This window comes from Equus przewalskii, chromosome 15, assembly GCF_037783145.1.
Source record: "Equus przewalskii isolate Varuska chromosome 15, EquPr2, whole genome shotgun sequence".
Taxonomy (NCBI): Eukaryota; Metazoa; Chordata; class Mammalia; order Perissodactyla; family Equidae; genus Equus; species Equus przewalskii.
In genome coordinates, this window is record NC_091845.1 from 80,654,134 (window position 1) to 80,673,957 (window position 19,824).

Sequence of the window (19,824 nt, forward strand, 5' to 3'; positions counted from 1 at the left end):
AGTAAGTTAACACAAGTAGAGAAGAACGCAAGTGTGTTGGAGGGACCATATTACCTGAATCGGTGGTACCCAATGTTCAATTGTCCTGTCTCTCTGTCTTTCCTGTGATGAAATAGTTACCAGAATGAGTGTTGAGGTTCAAGCAAGGGAGCCCACTGGGGGAAGATCCTCAGGGCAAACACACTCTGGCTTTATCAGAAAGACAGGACAAATTTGCCTGGATAATAGCTATAGCTTGCCAATTAACTTGCTGAAAAGTCACGGGTTTTATGTGAGTTTGTTGGGCATAGAACTGTCAAGAGCAAAATAAGTGTCACCAAGGGGTGGCTGAATTAAGACCTCATGAATAATGAGTACTTCATATGTCTTATGTATATTTAATGTATCCTGCTATTTAGTGCCTCTGGTACCTCATGCATATTTAATACTCCATGCATAATCAGTGCTCCTGGTCCTTCCATCCTCTCTAGGTTTAACTCATACATGCTGTACTAGCTTCTTATCTATTCTTAACAAAGCTTATGAGTTTCATCCAGTTTTTCCTTGCTAGAATCAAAGATTCTCAAACAATACAACACATAACTGTTCCTCACCTATCAAACTCTAAACTATTTTAAACCAGCTGATTATTAAAAAATAATCAGGATTTTTAAAACTTAGGAAAAAGATTATATTTTCACAGATGTGTGTGTGTATGAGTGTGGATGGATGGATAGATAGATAGATAAAGGAATGGTTGTATTCACACATAATGAGGATTAACTGGCTTAAATATATAAGAATTATTTTAATGTGGAAACATGGAATCACAAGGTGCATAATTATGAGAGAGAAATTTTGTTTCTTTTTTCAAAATTAACTTATATTTAATTGATAGGAAATTCAACAATGAAGTTATTTCGAAGCAATTATTTTTTACAAGAGCTAAATTACCAGAAGCACCAAATTATTTTATGAAATTAAATGGATGGATGTGGCATTAGCATTTTTTATCCTTTTGTTTCTTGGAATAAAAATGTACCATTATATGTCATCAATTCAGTTTTACACTCTCTATTATGCTAAAAATAATCCTCTCAAGTAATTACAGAGTGCTGTGTTCCCCTCAAACTGACTTATGCAAAGATAGTAATTCTGGAAGTAATATAATGTACAATATGTCCAGTTCGTGTTATTCTTAAGACTTAACCAACTTAATTACTGGGCAGGCTCACCTCGTCCACTATAAATCAGCCTTGAACATTCAGTCTGCTGGGTATGCTGTCTTGGAAGATTCAGTTGGTAAAATGTATTGATACCGACCCTGATATCAGTTTCCCCACGTTAAACCCAGCATATATGGGGTTAAAACCAAAGCACTCATTCACTGCTTACTCTCTGGAGGATAGAATACACTATCCTGCATGGAGACAGACACCATCAAGGACAAGCACCTGTACTATCTCCTCCCCACAAAGAGATACAGACTGGTGGGAAAGCTGCTGACCAGCAAGGTCACAGGCTTCCTCCTCTCTGCAAGTAGTCTCAAGGCCGAAGACAGGCTGGTGGGAAAGCTCCGACCAGCAAGGCCATATGCTCCCCCTCCCCTACCTAAAACCCCAAATAAAAACCCTTCCTTTTAGCTTTTCGGGGAGTTTGGGATTTGAGCGTTAGCTGCCCTCTCTCCTTGCTCAGCGCTGTGCAAAAATAAAATTCCTGCTTTCTTCCACCACACCCGCTGTCAGAGATTGGCTTGCTACACAACAGGTGAACAAACTCACTTCAGGCTCGGTATCAGTTTTTGCTTATAAACCAGTGTGTTGATTTGTGTGTATGTGTGTGTTGGGGATAAAGGTGGTGATGATGGTAGAAGCTTCTCTCTCTATCCAGATACCAGCATGGAAGGAAGAAGGTAATGGTGCACCTGCTTGGAAGAAAAGAGAAAGGCAGAGAAGCAACTGTGATTATAATGTGAATTTTAAATTCTCAAAATAATATACCCACGATGCCCTTTGCTTTAAACAGTAGAGCCACATTGATTTCCCAATGTTAAATTTGTTTTGCTTTGTTCCTTCTGTCATCAGAATAAAATCAGACCAGTTATAGACTACAAAGTAATTTACTTTTTTGTGGGGAGATGAATATGAGAGCAAAGTGAGCTGTTCTAATCTTGAGCTACATATTTAAATTTCAAATTATACAGAGAAAAATATGTATTATCTCTTTGCAAATCAGGGATAAAATTTCAGTTCCAATAATTATAAATGTACTCATTTGAAGTTAATATCATTAACTGCCCAACTGGAAATCAAATGATGAACTTAGCCATCCATCAATCTAAAATATGTCAGAATCTAAAGATATTCTTGGGTATAGATTGGCAAAGTTAAATTAGCCCGAGGTTGTTGATCTGGCATTATCATGAACCAAGAAGAAAGGATAGTTGGCCTTTTGTTTACCAACTCTTGTTGTTCAATTGTGTCTCATAAGTCAGCACTTATGTGTCTGCTGTTATCATTTAGCCCTTTATTAACTGTTACTGTCAATGACTTCAGAGAAATTCCACAAGGCAAATACGATAAAAAAAATGTCCATGCTATGGTTTTTCACATATACATTACATCTAAAGCAGGAACCGTTTTCCATAAGATATAATTGCACATGGTAAAATATACAGATCGTAAGATTTAACACAAGGAATATTAACATGTGTACACTTGTGTAACCAACACTCTCCAGCAGATAGAGAACATCGCTCTCACCAAAATGCCCTTGTGTGTCTTTCCAGCCATTCTCCACTCTCCCAAGAAAACGCTATTCTAATTTCTATCATCAAAACATGCTTTTTCCTATCTTTGAACTTCAAATAAATGAAATCATGCAGTTTGCATTCTTTTGTCTTCATTCTTTTGATGAACATACTGTTATGGAGGCTCATCCTTCTGTACATCAGCATCTTGGTCCTTTTTATTGCTGCAAATCCTTTATCCCTTCCCTGTTGATGGAAATTTGGGTTGTTTGCAAGATTTTGCCACTATGAATAAAGTACTACAACACGCTTGTGCAAGTATTTTTGTGGCACATTTTTGGAAAATTTTTCATAAATAAATGAATCTAACTCTGAATGTTCTCTTGCTGAATTTGATTTTATAAAACTTTGTTTTGTGCTGATAAAATAAATGTGTTTGTAATCTTTTTTGTAACATTCTTGCCAAGTTTGGGGTCAGAGTTATCCTGGCCTCACCAAAATAGTTGGAAAGATTTTTTGCTCTATTTTCTGGAAGAGATTTTGTTTGTTCGTTTTTATTGTTTGTTTGTTTAAGACTGTGCATCTTTCTTAAACAGTTGATAGAATTCACCAGTGAAGCCGTCTAAGCCAAAAAATTTTCTTTGTGGAAAGATTTCCCTTTGGAGTTCATGTCTCTAACAGATATGGGGCTATTTAGCCTGTCTTTCTTCTTGAGTTAGTTTCAGCAAATTGCATTTTTTAAGAAATTTAACCATTTCATCTATGCTGTCAAAGTTATTGGCATAAAATTGTTCATAATATTTTTATCCTTTTAATATCTATAAGATCATTGTACTATTTGCTTTCATTCCTGACATTAGTGAATACTGATTGACTATTTTTCTCCAACAGGCTTGTTAAGAGTGTATGAACTATGCTAATCTTTTCAAAGAACCACTTTTCTGCTTTGTTGATTTTCTCTCTTGTTTCTCTGTTTTCTATTTCAGTGATTTCTAATCTTTATTATGTCTTTTCTCCTACTTATTTGGGTTTACTTTGCTCTTATTTTTTCTGTCTTCTTGAGATGGAAGCTTAGATCATTGAGTTTAAACTTTTCTAATTTTGATATTGTGTTCTCATTAATGTTTGTTTTGAAATATCTTTTGTTTTCAGTTATTTCTTCTTTGACTAAAAAGTTTTAAAATGTCTTTACTTAATTTTCAACTATGTGAGGTTATGTAGATTACTGTTTGCTGTGGATCATTAATTTAACTCTGTTGTAGTCAGAAACATATTCTGTATAACTTTAACCTCTGAAGTTTATTGAGAAATTTTTCTTTTCCAGCCTATTGTGCATCATATACACTCAAAAAGAATGTGTTTTCTGCAGTTGTTGGATGGAGTAATTTTTAAATATCTGCTAAGTCTAGTTGTTTTACCGAGTACTGAGAGGATGTTAAAACCTTCAATTGTGAGTACAGATTTGTATATTTCTCCTTTTATTTTGATCGTTTTTTGATTCATGTGCTTTGAAGTTCTACTATTAAAATTTTTCTGTCTTTGGTGAATTGATCCTTCTACCATTATGAGATGTCCCTCTTTATCTCTGATAGTGCTCCTTGATTTATGTCAGCTTTGTATGATATTAACGTCGTCACTCCAGCTTTCTAATACTTAGTATTTGTGCGTATATATAAAGTTAATCTCTTATAAATACCATATAGTTACAGCTTGCTTTTTTTATTATTTGTGAAAATATTTGCCTTTTAATTGTAGTGTTTAAATCCATTTATATTTAATGTAATTATTCATATAGTTGTGTTTAAAACTATCATCTGCTATTTTTATAAGTATTTCCTCTGTTTCTTGTTCTTTTAATTCTGCTTTCCTGCCTTCTCTGGGAATGATAAAATATTACATATATTCAACCGTATTTCTTCTCTCTCTCTCTCTTTCTCACTTTTATTTCTCTTTTACTTTTTGCTGAGGAGCACATTGCAATCTTTGTATTTAATTTTACTTTTTTTACCACTTATTTACCACTTCAATCCTTTCTGTAAATTGAAACGTTGAACTGGTGTAGTGCTGAGGAATTTCATTTGGCATTTCTTGCAGCATTAGACTGCTGGCAACAAATTTTCTCAGTTTTACTGTATCAGAAAATATAATTTAGATTATTTTAACTGGATATAGAATCTTTTCTATGTGTACTTCACAAATACAGTTCCATTTTTGCATGTACGTTTGTGTGTACTTTAAAAATGCAGTTCCATTGTGTTTTGCATTTATTGTTGATGTGAATTCAACACTGTCAATATTATAGTCAATCCCCTCTATGTGTATATTTTCTTTAATGACTGATTTTAGATTTTCTCCTTATCTTTAACTTAGTAATGGGACTAACCTGTGACTAAGTTTGATTTTCTGAGCTATTTGTATTTATAGATAGATCATTTTAATTAATTTTGGAAAAATTCCATCCACTATTTCTTTAGATAATTTTCCTGCCCAGTCCTCTCTCTTTTCCTTCTGAGACTCCAATAACATCTTCCTTAGTTTATTTGATATGATCCCATGTCATTGTCTTTTTAAAATTTTGGGGGGCTTTATTTTGGATAATTAAAATTTACCTTTTTCTAGTTCAATGATTCTTTCTTTTATACTGTTCATTTTGTACTTTTGTATGTATTTTTGATTTCAGAAATTGTGTTTCTCTATTCTAGAATATATTTCTTTTTTATGGTTCTAATTTTATTGCTGGGATTTCCTGCCTTTTCTCTCATTCCTTCCGTTTTTTCCTGTGAATCTTGATCATATACATATTATAATTATTTTAAAGTCTTTTTATGCTAGTTGCAATATCTGAGTTATTTGAGGAATTTGTTCCTGTTAAATTTATCCCACATATTGTGCATTCTCTTTCTTGCTCCTTCAAATTTCTTGTAATTTTTAATTGGATATTGGATATTGTGTATAAGGGTTGACTGAGCAACACTGATTTTGGTTTGTTTTGTTTTTTTCCCAGAGAATATAAACTCTATTTTAAGACTAGTGGCTAAGTGAAAAGTTAATTCTCCAGATTTGTATCAATAATCAGTTTGCTCTGTGCCCAAGCAACAGATTTAAGAACATTTATCTCAGGTTTATGGCAGTTTACCATGCTTATAATATCGCTTCATGTATTTCTCAATAAGAGTACAATTTTGCTGTAATTCCATTATTTAAACATAAACTAAAGAGATATAGAATATTTACAAGCAAAAGTAACTTCAAACTTTCAGAGCACTAATGGTTCCTAATGTAATTGTACGTATATAATCTGCCTGGGTCATATATCCTCAAATGTATGCTTTTAATTATACAACGTGAAGAAACACCCCCAACAACAACAGAATAACAAACACTAAGTAGACAAATGTCATAGCAGAGTCTAGGGATATTTCGTTTCAGTAGAGCTTTAAGAATAAAGTGTTTCTTTCAAAAACGTTTCAATATGGAACAAAAGATTGCATGTGTGTGTGTGCAATTGTGAACATCTAAGGATAATTCATTGGCCAGCAAAAAAAGTACCGTTTCAAATGGTCTTGAAAAAAAAAATTGTTAATGAGCTGGAAAATTAAGAATGTACTGGGTATAAATCATGCATATTTTCAATGATTTGAATTTATACATCTTTGCAAAATTACAAAGACAAGAAAGAATGAAAAGAATCATTTTAAATGCTACTGGAATCAGTATGATAGAGCAATATTTCCTTAGGAATTGCTTTCTTAGTGCTCATGGGGGCAAACTATATTTGTGAGAAATTATAAAAGAGAAGATAAATATTAGATCATTTTTCTGTGAACTGATATTTAGAGCTATGCATAATTATACTTATGTTGTTTATATTAACTGGTTATTTACCTTGTGATCTCAGCTTGATACAAGAATACTATGAATCTTTAAAGCCTCATACACAAAATTATCTCTTTTGTTTCAAATTCAGAAATACTGGAGAAAATATCACCAAAAAATATAAAGAAAGCATGAGAGGGAGTTATGAATAAAGAAAGAGATAAAGAAATGAAACATAAGAATTGACTATATTTCTTTCATATATATTTCTTAGAATTCCCTTATGAAGCAATTGGGAGTTTTCCTTGTGAGAAGTTTTAAACTACAAATTTAAATTGCTTAATAAATATAGGACTATTCTGATGATCTTTTCCTTCTTCAATTACATTTAGGAGTTTGTGGCATTTAAATAATTTGTCCAGGGGCTGGCCTGGTGGTGTAGTGGTTAAGTTCACACACTTAGTGTTTGTAGCCCGTGGTTCACAGGTTCAGATCCCTGGCATGGACCTACACACTGCTCATCAAGCCATGCTGTGGTGGCATCCCACATACAAAATAGAGGAAGATTGGCACAGATGTTAGCTCAGCCACAATCTTTCTCAAGCAAAAAGAGGAGGATTGGCAACAGATGTTAGCTCAGGGCCAATCTTCCTCCCCAAAAAATAAATAAATGAAAATAAATAAATAAATAAAATCTGTCCTCACCACTTTAACTAGTGTCTGGCTTTCTTTAAAGTAATGATAATAATAACTTGTCCATTTAAATAAGTTGCCACATTTACCGTCATAAAGTTGTTAATAACATATACTTGTTATTGTAGCAATCGCTGTAAAATCAGCAGTGATGTCTCCTCTTTCACTCCCGACACTGGTAAGCTGTGCCATCTTTTTTTTTCTGATCAGTCTTGTTAGAATTTTATTGATTTCATCTACTGTGTTGAGGAAACAGCTTTGAAATTCATGGATTTTCTCTATTGTGTTTTTCTGTTTTCTGTTTCATTGCTTTCTGCTCTGCTATGTATTATTTCCTTTTGCCTGCTTACATTTATTTTCTTTTTTCTACTATTAAATACGGACACTGATGTCACTGATTTGATATCTTTTTTCTCTTCCAATAGTGCTGATAGTTCTATAATCTATGTGCTGGCACATTCTCCACGTTTTGCTATATTGTATTTTTATTTGTATTCTGTTCAAAAAACTTTACAATTTCCATTTGCTGATTTATCTTTACCCCTGAAATATTCAGAAGTGTATTATTTAGTGCACCAATACTTGGATATTTTCCAGATATCTTTCTGATATCAATCACAATAAACATTCCTTTGAAATTCTACCGGGGAGAAAGAGTGAAAAAATACCTAGGTGGGCTTTTGGATTATAAGAAAGTGTGCGACCAGAAGCCTACGCTTTTATTGGTATAATATGGAAGCTAATATATCACTTGTGTCACAGTTGTAAATAAATCATTTATCATTGCTCCCAGATTTTATAAAAACTCGATATAAATATTTTTTATTAATAAAAAGATTTTTCTATTTTGAGAAAAGAGGACAGTAAGATGAAATACATTACAAGTTTAACAAAAAACTAGTCCAAAGGCTCAAAGCCTAAATAAATAAAATTGCATAATATTTTGAGGTCATGGCAAGATAATTGGTGCACCTAGTGGTTAATAAATATGTTGTTGTGCATGTAGAAGTTGAGGAAGATAGCAGAGGGTAAATTCCTAGTATGATAGAATTATGCCTATTTGGAAGTGTTTGTGTGACAAGCCAAAGACATAGGAATGACAGAGTATATTAAAGACAGTTGTCTTGTTATACTAACAGGTAGATCACAGCTGGGCAATGAGAAATACTAGCAGGTCAAATATATTTCTCTCAGATTAGTCACTTAAATTACAAAAATATTTCTAATAGCTACTTTGGAAATAGATATAACTGCCATTTGGAAGGAAATCTAGCAGTAATTTAGACCCAGAATCACATAGAAGTCAAATTTTCATATACAGACTAAGCACTTTCAGGGTCGTTTTGTCAGTTCTATTTTCACTTTCTTGTTTTTAAGTTAATGAAAGGAGAGGATAATTAAGTCATCAAAATAAATAATATTAAGCTGTTTTTTGTAAAATTTCCAACTATAGTAATTAACAAGAGAACTCGGAAATCTGTAGAATCTTTCTACAAATCGACATTTTTGAGGCTCACTAAATCCTTTTGACAAAATGTTGCTATACTTTATACCTCAAATGCTTTTAAAGATGCATACTAATGCCATCTGTTCGACTAGAAGCATCATATCTCTTCGTGGTGATGTTACTTCACATATATTACCGTACTAGAAGATTCAGTTAACATATTTCAAATGCATGTCATTACTTAAAAGTTATGATCTGTTTTTTGGGGAAGAAATGAGGTATGTTTCAATTTGTACATTGTAAAGTCTACATGTTTTATATTCTATATTTATATTATATATACCCTGTATATTCTAAAACCCACATTTTCTAGAGGGTAATTATTAATTTAATTATTGACAAAAGTAAAGTTGCTTCAGTTTTTCTTGGATCCTTTTAAATGGTTAGCATTTGGAAAGTAAAATTTTTTATCAACATCTAATCAATGTTTTTTGAAAGTATAGTCTTCTGCTTTCAAATTAAGGCAAAGGAAAATAAATTGTTTCTTTTTCCTCATAATATACAAGAAAAATTAGGCCATTTTCTTATATGACACAGGGATTATCTTGAAGAATTTGGGGATAGCTGTTATGAAGCAGGTGTTGTTAGGCTGGAAGCCTAGCTGGGCTAGGGCAGCGGGGTATCTTGCCAAGAAACCGAAGAAAGCACCCAGAGACCACGAACGAGACATATAGGTTTATTGGGTCCTACTTACAGGAGAGTGTCCAGTGGCGGCTGGCTGGACGGCAGTGTGCACCTGCAACCGCCCCTTGAGAGAAGCTTGCTTAAGCAGGCAGAGGAACAAAGGCTGCATGCTTGCCAAAGGGCTGTCCTTGGTACGACCAGCGTTCCTAGGAAGAGTAGCTCACTTGGAGGGGCTCTGCGTCCCTGTAACACACAATGTTCTTCTTGCGGGATAAGGGAGGCTCCGGGCTGGCCAGGCTCAGATCGTTAGAAATCCTGGTAGCTGGGCCGCCTGTCCAGAAGGGAGCCAGAAGGACACATGGTTGCAATGGACCTGGGAGTTTCTGCTGAGCCAGCAAGGCCCAGGCCTTACAGCTGCCCTACTTGAAAAGAATACAAAAGAAAGTTATAGATTTAAGATATATGAAGTTCTTTTATATTTTCCTTAATCATGTTCCTTGTCATAAACTTCGAACAATGAGTATTATTGAAATAAACATTATGGTAAGAATCAAGATGCCCATATCTGTTATTAAAGGATTAACTGTTACAGGAATGGCCCTCTCACTAAAAAAACTAAACAACCAAACAAAAAATATGAAACAACTGTTCCCAGATATGGGACAATAATGCTGACCCCTGAAAGAAGGAAACAAACCAGGTGGTCGCTATGACGACCCCATTTTCCTTCCTGGAGGCAAATTCCAAGTTGTAGTTCAGGAGAGGTAATAGAAACCCAGTCTAGCAGTGAAGGAGATAGAGATCGGAGTTGACAGAGCGATGAGGCCTAGTTATACACATCATCAGAGAGAGACCTCAGAGGGTCTCATCTCATCAGCGGTGACAAATTAACCACAAACTGAAGAGTGCTCTACACTCACTCTAACCAAGCAAGCTTTTAAAGGACCAGACTGATCTCAAATAACTTACCTATGTGAAAGAACAAAGTTCCACATTATTTAAAAGAATACAACAAAATCCCACACTTATTAACGTAAAATTAATACTATTTGGAAACTGACAAGATTCTTTTCTTGACCAAACTTTGGTGAGGCTCATCTGAGCTCTCCTTTTGACTAGACATCAATTCCTGGGCTTCTGTGTCCTTCCTTGTATAGTCCAGTTCTAGCAAGAATCTGGCTAAGTCAGTCGCAAGAATTCCCACACTCCATCTATATCTGATCAAATTCCTCATCCCGCAGTCTTGCTATCTGATTGCCCTGAGCCCTGACCTGCCTTCAGCAAGCAACATGTAAAGTCAGTTTAGCCAGGATCCCCTCCACAGGCCTGACTTTCCCTTTAGTAATTTTTCATCCACTGACCCCCTTTCTGTTCCTTGGCTATGAATTCCCACCTTTCCTTGTTGTAGTTGGAATTGAGCCCCGTTCTATACTGAGGTCTCTTTCTCCCTATTACAATAGTTTTTGAATAAAATATATCTTCACCACTTTAACTTCTGTCTGCTCTGGTTTTCTTTGATTAAAAACCAATAAAAAATTATCAGGCATAGGTGCAGCTAAGGAAAAGGCGGCAGCAGCATAGCTAGCCACATGCCTAAATTTATTTCCTCTCCCAAAAAATAAGAAAATAAGAAGGGATAACTAAATCCTGCACAAAATCATGCCCTCAGCACGACTGAAAGAAAGGGGAAAGGAAAGTACAAACTAACTGCGAGTGAAAAGGGAAAAATCACCAATCCCAGCAGGAACTCTCTCCTGTCTCTGCATTAGCCTTCGCCAGCCACCAGGCCTTGTGGAGAACAAAGTCAGAATGGGCAAAACCCTGGGGAAGACAGAAGACAGAGGCTAGCAATGGGGCCTAAGGGTGATTTGGGATGATCACCAGAAATACTAAATCCATCCCATCCCCAGAACTGCCGGAAAAATTCTCAGACAGATCAGAGCGTGGACTACAGGGAAGAGATTTCAAAGTGTGCGTGGTTTAAAGGAGCATGCCATTTAACAAAGCAGATACTAGGCAAAGACAGGCATGATTTAAAGGGACAGGCATCTATAAAGGAGTACTTTTTGAAATGCATAGCTTCTGGTGGAGAAAAATGGACATGAAGAGGGAAAAAAATGTTTGACAGTTGGGTAGTGAATGTAAAAAGGAGTGGAAAAACTTAAGTTCCCACAAGGCCAAAGAGAACCATAAAATAGGAGAATTCACAACTCTTCCTCACCATCAGAACACAGACAAGCTAACACACCCACTCAGTGATGTGGTATATTTTGCCAATACTTTCTCCTACTTTATCAGTTGTCCTTTGACTTTTTTATGCTGCTATTTGCTATGCAAAAAAGTTTTTATTTTCATGTGGTAAAATTTATGAATTATTTTCTTATATTTATTTCCTCTGAATTTTGAATCTTAGTTAGAAAGCTTTCTCCTAAACCAAGATTAAAGAAGAATTCGCCCTGTTTTCTTCTAGCACTTGTATAGTTTCATTCTTTTTACATTTAGGTCTCCAATCAATTGGGAAATTATTAGTATGTAAGGTGTGATGCATAGATCTAATTTTATCTTTTTTTCCCCAAATTGTTACCATTTCCCAGTAGAACAATGGGAAAAAGATGTGAATAGTCATGTATGTGTAGGTATGTATTTGTGCACACACAAACACATATAAACCATTTGCAAAAAGACTCAATCTCATTTATAATTAAAGAGATACAAACTGAAATAATATTGAAATACCTTTTCTCATCTATCAGACGGAGAAAATGGAAAAGCACGACAACAAATTCTGTTGGCAAGGCTATGGGGAAGCAACCCCTCTCATACAACACAAGTGGGATTAATAGAAATTAATACAGCTGTTCTAGAGGGGGATTTGTCAATAACTAACAAAACTATACGTGCTTATCTTTTGACCCAGCAATCCCACTTCTCAAACTCTACCCCAAAGATGCACCTCCAAGAATACAGAAATACCTGTGAACCAGGTTATTTATTTTAGCATTGTTTACAATTGCAAAATATTGGATATAGCCTAAATGCCCTTAAGTAGAAGAATACTGAAGAAAATATGCTACATTCACATAAAGAAATACTATGTAGCCATAAAAAGAATGAGAAAGATCTTTATGAATTGATTTGGAATGATCTCCAGCATATGCTGTTATATAAAAAAACAAAAGTGCAAAAATGAAATCTATAGTACGCTATTCTTCATGGAAAAATGCAAGAGAAGAGGAAAATTGAGAGGTATCTGCACATTGGTGCAAAAGCATTACAGAAAGGGTAATCCACAAGCTAAAGAGATTGTTTACCTACAAGGAAGTGGGTGTGAAAGGGTGGAATGGGGCAATATAGTGGTAAGGAAAAAAAGAACGCAATGTTTCTCTAAGTGTACCTTTTGTATTGCTTTGATCCCAGGAACCCTAGTATAATTTCAGATACCCGAAATTACAAATTAATAATTAAAATCACCAGAATATGAAGGAAACCAAAATGGAACACACACAGTGTATTACTCAGGGTTCTCCAGAGATAGAGAACAGCAGAACTAACCTATGTAACATTGGAAAACTACATTTTATTTAGACGTAATAAGACTAAAGATAGGACACGTACACTAGTTAGTAAATCTGTTTCCCACAGAGGCTGGCCCCGTGGCTGAGTGGTTAAGTTCGTGCACTCAGCTTCGGAGGCCCAGGGTTTCACTGGTTCGGATCCTGGACAGGGACCCAGCACCGCTCATCAAGCCATGCAGAGGCGGCGTCCCACATAGCACAACCAGCAGGACCTACAACTAGAATACACAACTGTGTACTGAGGGGCTTTGGGGAGAAAGAAGATAAAAGACTAGAAGATTGGCAACAGATGTTAGCTCTCGTGCCAATCTTTAAAAAAAATCTGTTTCCCACAGGGCCATGAGTGAGAAATTCCATGGCTACATTTGTTAAGATTATTTAAATAAGTAAACGTATTGTAGATAATAAGTGAGGTTTCTTGCCGCCAAAGAAAGTTTTATACATAAGAACAGAGGGAAGACTAGAATGAAGCTGTAGTATTATTAGAATTGGACAAAACAGTGTGAACTTGTGGTTTTTTAGATAGATAGAAAGACAGGTAGATAGTTAAATAGATAGATAGATAGACAGACAGACAAAGATAGACACAAAGAGAAACCTAACTGTGTGAGCATTGGTAGGTAGAACACATACGTCTGTATCATGCTCTGTCTGCTGAGAGGGCTGAGAAGCAGCGCCACCTCGGTAGAAAGGAGCACACTCAATCCCACATCTTGCTTTCTAAATTCCATTCTCCAATAAAGACTTAAGTTTCCATGGAAAAATAGCTGGTTTCCTGCATTTGAGCAGAGAAAATACAAGATAAGCCTGGAATATATTGTGGTGCCAGAAAATAGCAAAGTTCTTGAAAAAATGATGGGGGACATGGCAAAAGGACACAAGAGCCAAACTGAAACAATTTGAGCAAAATAATAAATAGTTGTAATGTTGGATTATGACACAAAGAATAAAATTAGTGTCATGAACCCCACGCTGATGTGAATAGATCGTTGCATAAATAAGTAACTGGACAAACGATGGATTTGCTCATAGAAGAATTCCCACTAATAAATTCAGGAGAAATGAAAGTAATGCAAATGTGCCATAAGGCAAACAGTAGCAATTTTGCGATTTGCTAGAATCAGTAGGTAAAAGTTTGGGGAGAAATAGAAATGAACATAGTAATAAAGTAGCCTCAATAAGATATTTTTCAATTACAATAGAAGCATAGTCAAACCGCAGTGAAGAAACTCAGCAGACACCATCTTGACCGAGTGAAACACCAGCACAAGAACGTGTATAACAACTTTGTTCTTAACAGCCAAACACATGAAAAATCCGAATGGCCAGCAATGTAAATGGATATACAAATTATAGTATTTTCACAAAATCGAATACTATTTAGCAATAAAAAGGAACAAATGATTGAGTCATGCAGCCACATAGGTGAACTTTAAGTGTATTATTCAGAGTGAACGAAGTGAGACACAAAAGACTATGCACAGCCTGGTTATGTTTTGTGCAATCCCAAACAAGGCAAAGCAGACCTGTGTTTGCAGGGATGGGAAAGCTGGCAGAAAAGAAAGGACTGATTACAAATTGCCATGGAGAATTTTGGAGTGATGCTAATATTCTGTATCTTGATTAGACTGTTAGTCACAAAACTAGATGTGCTTCTCAAAATTCATCAAAATGTACTCTTCAAATGGATGAATTTTTTTTGTAAGCAAATTTTACCCCAAAAGCCAGAATTTTTAAATTCCACTGACACTGCATTTTCAAATGAGGCTAAATGAAACAATTTTCTAAAAGAAATTGGCAGGAAGTCCATTGAAATTGCTTATGCAGATCTGAGGGTTTCCTGGAGTTTATGATTTCTCACTGAGAAAAATGAGGTCTTAAGTTTCAAGCCTCAAAATATAAGACTTCAAAAGAATGAATCTTTTAGGGCTGGCCCAGTGGCACAGCAGTTAAGTTCACAAGTTCCGCTTTGGCGACCTGGAGTTTGCTGGTTCAGATCCTGGGTGCTGACCTACGCACTGCTTATCAAGCCATGCTGTGGCAGGCATCCCACATATAAGGTAGAGGAAGATGGCATGGATGTTAGCTCAGGGCTAATCTTCCTTAAAAAAACAAAAAAAAGAATGAGTCTTTTAAAGCCGGAAATGCACAGTAGTTTGGAATATGAGAAAGCTATTTGGTGAATAATGTGTTTAAGAACAAAGTAGGAAAGTAGAAGGCAAGTGAGGCAATGAAATCATAACCATAAAATCAAGACAATAATTGTAAGAATTTTCTGTTATTTTTCAAAACTTTGTAGCTTGGACATATTTTACCTTGAAAATTATTTTCTTTCATAGAATAAATTTCAGAAGATTTGGTACCAGTGACATATGAGAAAGCAGAACAAGGAGAAACAAATAAAAATCCAAAGCATTTAACATAAGTGACACTCAACAGAATAAAATTATAGGACTTGGCGGGGAGATGGTAAATTATTAAAAGGTTTAGCTTGATATACCAGGAAATATCTAGGTAGTTAAGTCCAGCAGGAAGATGGACATGAGAGTCTGGATCTTCAGGGTGAGGCCGGGATTAAAATTGTAGCCTTGGGCATGATATCTGAGAATTTAGCATGATGCAAGCTATCTCAATGTAGAGAAGAGAATTCAGATAGAGAAAAGACAAGCATAGAGAGATGCATTTTGGAAATTCTTACATGCAAGAGATGAGAGGAAGTAGCCAAATCAGTCAACGAAACAGAGAGAGTGTTGCAAAGGAAGCAAGAAGAAAAGTCAATAATAGAGTCCCAAATACTGGGAGTCTTCCATCATCCTTTACCCACCTCTTGCTTATGCTGCCTGGCTGTAAAATGTGTTCTGAGAGTGTCTTTACTCTTCGTCTTCAAATTTTCTTTCTTTTCTACATATTCTTGTACTCCACCTTTAATCAGAGGGATGCACCCACATCACTGTGAAGAAAATTAGGATTAGTATAGTATCCAGAGAATAGGAAGATAATAACTTATTATTTTATATTAGATTATGTTACACTTTCAATACAATGTATTTTAAGGACCGCTACATATTAATAGTAGTTAGTAATTTTGAACTGATAAAATTTCAGGGAAAAAACAGTAATGAAAACTTTCATTATAATTAGCAGTTCATTATGCATGCACGTAATGTTTGCTGTGTGAATTATTGCTGGCAAATGAATATCAGTCATTCACAGTGAATTGTGTCATAAAGAACTTACAGTTGTCAACTGAAAATAGTTGTGCCATTATTTTTAACAAATGGCAGACAATGTGGACTACAATATGAATATCAAATTTAACCAGCAGATTTTTCCCCCTAATTTAAAGATATTCATCAGTCAGTACATCTATCCAAAAATGCACCTCCTTGGAGTAATATGTAGGAAGATTCATAGTATTTATTTGTGCTGGGTAGTCCTAAGCACATTAGGATTTTGTATATGTACCTCAAATACAGATTATTTTAGATATTAAATCAACAGGAAATTTGGATTACCAACGTTGTTCCTCATTATGTCAAAACAGATTACATGTACTTTAATCTGTTGGAAAATTGTCATAGTAAATTGACTTTTTAAAAACTAGACATGTTATTACTATCTATCAGAAAATTATAAAATTGCTTATCTTTGGAATCAACACATTTAAATATGTATGTACACATATATACACCTATGCATGTAAATACTTAAAACAATAAAGCTGACTATCATTTATATCTTAGGTGCCCTCGCATAGCACCATTAGACAATGCACAACTTTAAAACCATATGTGACTGCATTGCCCAAATATTATTTCGGTTAAGAAATTAATTTGCAGTTACTTCTTCAAGGAGGAAGCCTGACACTTCATGGAAGCATTCCTACTCTGAACTAGGTATTCAGGCCAGCCTTTGTCCCCTCCATCCATGGAAATTTTATACAGGGTTTTACTTGCTCTTTCCTGCCCCCTCTTGCCACTCAGATGGCCTATCCAGCTAAAGCAATAGGATTATGTAATTTAAAATATAATAAAGAATATGGTTGAACTCTTTAGTTATCTCTCCACAAGTTTCCTGGCCCTCATAAGTTCCATCCTTCACTCCTCTTCCCAGAAATAGTTAAGCACTAAATAACAGTAGTTTTATTTTTTTGCACACTGTGCAGGATTTTCTGAGAATAACCTCTGCTACTCACTCAAGACAATATTAGCATAGTCACATTAGTATTAGTCTTATTCTCCCACAGGAATATGATAAAAAGATACTTTTTTTCCTAAAGAAAACTGAATGATAAAACTGCAAAGAATATTGGGAGGTTATTTGGTGTGTCGATGAAAATAATCCATAACCAATCTATAAATGAAAATTTGGGAGATTTATTCTGAGCTAGAATGTGAGGACCATGGCCCGGGAGAGTCCTTCCACAAAGGAACGGAGCACTCCAAAGAAGCGGGGGTATACAGGGTGGTTATATACCCTCAAAGAGGATGTTTCACATATGATTGCAATGTCCCTCTTACAATAGACACAAGATTGTCCTGTCAGCACAGCATTTGATGGACACAGCAGGTAGTGGGTCTCTTATCTCGGCAGGCGCAGCCGGAAGTAAGTCTGTTGTCTGGAGCTGAGTGGTCACAGGTGAGCGCAGCAATCAGTTCCTAGCCTAAGGAAAGATGCTTAATCTTTAAGGAAATGCCAACGTTGGGAGGGGGAGGGAAGTTGTACCTTTATCTCAAGGGCCTTTGTTCTTGCCATAGGGACTATCTAAAACAGATATACAATGCATGCTCAATGGCCATGGTCAGGCCCTTTTGGAAAAACAAGGTCAGGCCGAATTAGGTTTACACAAAATGGCTTTCTCATATACTCCAATATATACTATTGCTTGCCATTTCTATTTGTCAGGTGTAATGACAATTTTGTAAGTAGAAAACTGAGATTTGAAGATGTCAAGGGATGGGCCAATGCTGGCATCCATAAATATCAACAGAACTGCCAATGAAACCCATCTTTACTGAATCAATCAATCTACTCATTAAATCTCAACTTTTTTTCTACTAACTAAAATGTAGAAAAATTTTCACAGTGTTCCATAATAATGATATAAAAAGTGTTAAGGCAATTTTTTAAATGGGGCTTTTAAAATTAATATTCATTTTTATCCTTTGCAGTTTTAGGGAAAGTTATCAAAATAAAGAGTTTGCATATTAAATCACATGTAAAATCAACCATTTTTTTAGCAGAGAGATCTGCATTCTTAAGGAAATCTTGATCTGCTAATAACTAAATGTTACTGATACCCAACCTCCATCTCAAGATTGTGAGCCTGATGCACAGTAAGCCCAACACTGAGACATGGGCGCTTGGAGATGGAAAAAGATTTATTCGAATTGGCCAAAATTAGTAGGTGGGAGCTTGGCTTTGCTCAAATCCGCCTCTCCAGGAACAGAAAGCAGGGGGCATTTATGGAGCTAAGGGGTTTGGCAGGAGGAGCGAAACACAGGGGTCACCCTCCCAACAATCCCCTGGGCTATCTGGCTTCTGGGCTTTCATCTTGCAGAGGGCCGGCCATCCGATGATCACAACCTCCCTGAAGGCATTCTCGTTCTTCTGCAAAACAGCTCACAAATCCTCTAGAAAACAAACTCACGACTCCTGAGATTCCTGAGTCACCCCTTAAGTTAAACAGGAAAATAGTTCGTTGGTTTAATATCTACAGTAACCCTCAGGTACCCGGCTTCGTTACAATATGCTTCAATCTTTTGTGGGCTAATATAATCAGGAAAATTGCACAGAAAAAACTTCAAGATTGGTTTATTTCAACTCATAAAAAACTCAGTGAAATAGAGCAGAGAGGAAGGACAGACAAAACCACCACAACATGAAATGGAAAACTAGGAGTGAACACAGATTAAGTCTTGTGGTTCACAGAACTGGCTAAAGGGCGCATGAAAGTGCCAGACTGGAAGCAGCAGTCGTGAAGTGCTGCCTCTGGAAAAGGATGAGATGCAAAGAGGCGAGTAGGAAAAAAAGCTGTGCTTCTTAAAGAGGAGGCAATGAAGGTAAAGAGGGGGAAATTAGAGATCTTGCAGAAATGAAAGAGAAATCAGATCCACCAGCCCTTTCTCATCCCCTCCTACTAGCAACAACACTCTCCATAAAGAACCTGCACGGCAGAGCATTGAGCTGATAGAAATGAGCACTCCCAAACTGGAAACCCTGAACTTAAAATGAATAGGAGTAGAAAAAAGCAGACCACGTCCGTTAACCAACAATACGGCAAAAAAGTTGAAAAATATGAATGAAAGCTTTTCTGTTGATGAAAAACCTTAGCAAAATGCCATCAATAGAGCTAAAGATAACTATAACACAACATTCCAAGATGAAATAACTATCTCAAATAAGATCTGGAGAATATTTAGGAATATGAAAAACGGGGCCGGCCAGGCCAAGTGGTTAAGTTCTCGTGTCCCACTACGGTAGCCCTGGGTTTCGCCGGTTCAGATCCTGGGCTTGGACATGGAACCATCCATCAAGCCATGCTGGGGCAGCATCCCACATAGCACAATCAGAAGGATCTACAGCTGGCACATACAGCTAGGTACTGGGGGGGCTTTGGGGAGAAGAAGAAGAAGCAAAAAAAAGGAAGATTGGTAACAGATGTTAGCTCAGATGACAATCTTTAAAATCAAAAAAGAATATGAAAAAAAGAACTTTTAATCAAAAATATGAAAATTAAGAAAAGATGGGTAAAAACCCAGGAGCAATTGAAACAAGACTTGAATGAACCTATGAAAATAATACAAGAAAAAGGCAAAATCATATGAGAAACAGAGACAATATTACAAGGTTCCCAAGGGAGAACAGATTCAAATGAAAAC

At 35.9% G+C, this 19,824-nt stretch overlaps 1 long non-coding RNA gene across 1 annotated transcript in view; it reads left to right on the forward strand.

Moving 5' to 3' along the window:
* The first annotated feature begins 1,628 nt into the window (after positions 1-1,628).
* The window catches only part of LOC139076227 (uncharacterized), a 92,213-nt gene continuing 74,017 nt past the window's right edge, over positions 1,629-19,824 (forward strand). Inside the window, exons 1-3 of the long non-coding RNA XR_011527609.1 lie at positions 1,629-1,746; positions 4,053-4,178; positions 7,366-7,415. This is a non-coding gene — a long non-coding RNA (uncharacterized lncRNA). The remainder of the gene's footprint in view (positions 1,747-4,052; positions 4,179-7,365; positions 7,416-19,824) is intronic.